This window comes from Adiantum capillus-veneris, chromosome 14, assembly GCF_014529385.1.
Source record: "Adiantum capillus-veneris isolate H3 chromosome 14, ASM1452938v2, whole genome shotgun sequence".
NCBI classification, from domain to species: Eukaryota; Viridiplantae; Streptophyta; class Polypodiopsida; order Polypodiales; family Pteridaceae; genus Adiantum; species Adiantum capillus-veneris.
In genome coordinates this window covers 4,853,597-4,857,333 of record NC_140944.1, presented here as the reverse complement: position 1 = coordinate 4,857,333, position 3,737 = coordinate 4,853,597, and positions in this window count along the sequence as shown.

The window sequence follows — 3,737 nt, the reverse complement described above, 5'->3', positions numbered from 1 at the left end:
TGGTGATACCATTGTGTTTGCAAAGCATTAGGGAAACTTCGTAACACAATCGAAAAAAAATAATCACAATTGACAACATTTGGCCAAAAAAATTGACTTTTTTGTACCAACTTAAATATATTGTGTCTATACATGTTTTATATAGTGTTCTTGTCAAGTTTTATCTAATTTAAATGAAAAAATCAAGTCTAAAAACAAAAGATTCTAGTATCTACTAGAGGAAAATTTGGCTTTTTTGCACTTCAAAACTGTTCAAAATTGAAGTACATTTTCCAGGGTGGATAACTCAACACAGGGAACAAATATGTATGGTTAGAGTCTTTGTTGCAAGAAATTGTTAATAATCGTGATTATTGAAAATCCTTCAAGGTGGGCATATTTGACTTGACATTTGTGCTCCCCATAGTAGGGTACATTTTTGTGTGCCAATTTGGAGCCAAAAATACTCAAAGGAGATCAAGTTATAAGTAAAATAAATTTTTGAGACCTTCAAGAGAATTTTGCAGATTTCAATCACAATTCTATTTTTTTCTTGTCAACACTAGTGTTGGGACAAAGTCCAATATGGATGGGCAAATGGACATGGTTGGCCATTGATCCCCTTACCAATACCTATAATAAACACATTATTCTAGACTCTGTGGACAAAAAACAATAAGGAGCTGCACAATTGCTATGCCTATGCTCCACTAGATGTTTGTGTACCTCTCTCTCTCTCTCTCTCTCTCTCTCTCTCTCTCTCTCTCCCCCTGCACAATTGATGTTTTCAACTAATATTAGATGTGATAGACATGTGTACATGCTCAATTGACCAAAATCATGCAAAATTTTGTCAAAAGTAAATAATCGTGATTATTTACATCTACCCCATTTCTCATCTTTTTTGGCTAAGTGAGCATACCACTAGCTTTACCATGTTGTAACAAGCCCACAAATCAAATTTGGTGAGATTTGGATCATTGGATTGAAAATTGTGGCCAAATTTGCAAAGTCTTGTCTGCGGACACAAAACTGATGACCATTTGAACAAAAATTGAAAATTGTGGCCAAATTTGCAAAGTCCTGTTTGCGGACACAAAACTGATGACCATTTGAACAAAAATTATCCAAACTTGATGAAACTTGGCTGGGAGCTTAAGTTGAGATACTTAACAGATCTGTGTCAAGATTGGAGCAAAAAACTTGCAAAAAGGAGTTGGAGTAAATAATCACGATTATTTATATCTGCTATAAAAATTGATAATCTTGCACATTTCAGTATACCACAAGGTCAAGCATATCAAGTAGATCACATAAATCAATTTTAGTGAAATTTGGATCACAAAAGTGAGACTTAGGCTAGATTCTTGAAAACTGAGTTTGCGGACACGAAACAATTGCTAAACTTCAATAAATTTTGTTCAAACGTAATGAAACTTCTCCAGAGACCTTAACAGCTTGTATACTTAGCAAATCAAGCCAAAAAGTGTAAAAAACTGACAAAAGTAAATAATCACGATTATTTACTATTGCTACACGAAGACACCATTTTTTACTTTTGAACTTGTACAGACCAACATAATACAAGGCCACCGGGAAATTTTGGGTTCAATCGGATCCAAATTGGTACATGTTCAATCAGTTTCTAGGTTGCAGATTAGTCCTTTGGCTTTTTGCAAAAGTAGAATCTGGAAGTCTCAACTGCTGACTCACTTAGCTTGATTTGAAGCGATACACATAGACCCATCAGAATAGTTAGCAAAAACTATATAGTCTTTGTGAAAGAATAGCTAACTTGATCAAAATTGATATAGGAATCAGGTTGCAGACAAGGAATTGACAGCTTGACAGAAGTTGCCATCAAGTCAAATGGAAGAAATTGACAACAAGTCAATCCGACTGTAAGTACTCTATCTGGGCTTCACAAGTCTTTATGAACCTTTAGATCTGTTCGTATACTAGGAAACCAAGTCATAGTTGGAGAGTCCTCCATTAGAGTATCCACCAACGAAAGTGTGAATCAAAGCAATCCCTTGCACACTATCCTTGAAGAAGTCTCAGACACTTTTTCAGATTCAACATCTGAAATGTCTTCCTATTCGACTCACTTAGAAGAAGATGTTCCTAAGGATAACCAAAGCGAGAAAAAAACATCCACCAAACCAGCACAAGTGGGAGCATCTGCTGCAGCACCACTTTCATCCATAGAAGACATGCTCAAAGGGATGAATGACATGATGAATAACATGCAAAAAGCACCTATGAGGGGACCAGGACAAGGGATACCTCGACATGGACAACCAATTAGGCCGCAAAAATGGTGTGCAATCGAGGATATATGGACCAACCATGAGACCAATGAATGCTATTACCGACCAAAGTATGATGGGAATGTTCAATACGTGCCTACGAGGCCACAAGGACAACCCATGTACAAATATCAGCCTAATATGGCCCAAGCTCAAAGGCCACCGATTGGTATGTAAAGACCTCAGCCTGTGCTGGGTCAACAACCTCCATATCCTGGACATAATGAAGTGCTTGTAAAGTACATGCATCTAGAGGTAGTAATAGATGAACAAGCACTAGTGCCTGTTACACCCTATGCTGAGCCTAGTCCATCTTCAATAATGGAAGAAGGAGAGTGGTATAATTCACATCCTCCACAAATGGAAGAACCTATGACTTATGCTACACCAGAGCTTGCACCAATGTACTATGTAGCTAATCAAGGTGTTAGACCTCCAATGGTAATACCCATGATTAAGCCAAGAACTGGAAACTATCATAACTGCGGTGCAGATGCCATTGGAAAAATGAATGCCCAAAGCCTGACAAGAACCTCAAGCCAATTGAAGCTTATTGCATACAATGTTGCAAAAAAGGAGGACACTTCCCTGAAGATTGTTAAAAAACTTTAAACAAGGATAAAATAGTAGTGAACGTAGTCCAAGTAATACCTAATAGCTCATCTGAGAGTGAATCAATTGTTCCAATCAAGGTAATCACCAGAGCACATGCTAAGAAAAAGAAACATAACTCCTATGATGACTCGGAGAATACAAAAATTTCCTCTCAAAAGACCAAAAGAAGCAGAAACAAAAGGTATGAGATGAGAAAATAGAAACAAAGGGCTGAAATCGAGGAGAAAGCAAAGAAGTTATTCCAGGGAAAGGTAAAAGAAACTGGAAGTGAGGTCAAAGAAACCACCATGAAATCTGGAGGATCAATTTTGGTTGACAAAATTTTAAGCCTATTAATGCAGCTTTAGAAGCTTACCAAGTAGGACTTAAAGCAGGCCAAAATATGAAAAACAAATGGAAAAACTATTCTTCTCCAAACATGGAAGCAGCTAAGCTTGAAGCTTATCAAAATTTGCTAAGAATCACGCAAGAGATGCTAGAAAAACAAAAACCCAAGCTCAAGGGTATGGCAAAACCCGAGGAGCTCGTGGTAGGAAACAATAAAGAAAAATCCGAAGTGGTGGTAGAACCCCACCTTGAAACAAAAGGGCCAGAACTTATAGTGCCGAACAACAATGATGCCTTAGATGGAATTCCATTCATAGAAGAAGACTGGCCAGGACACTTATGGAAAAAAGTTAGAGAGATTAATGATGGGAGCTCAACTCTGAGGTCAGCTTCTATAGAGGAAGTCTGGTTAGACAACCTACCTCCTAATATGGACATGGATGTACAATCCTTGTATGGGGATTGTGGATCTGAAGCTTCAAGAATGTCTAAACCATTGAATTTGAA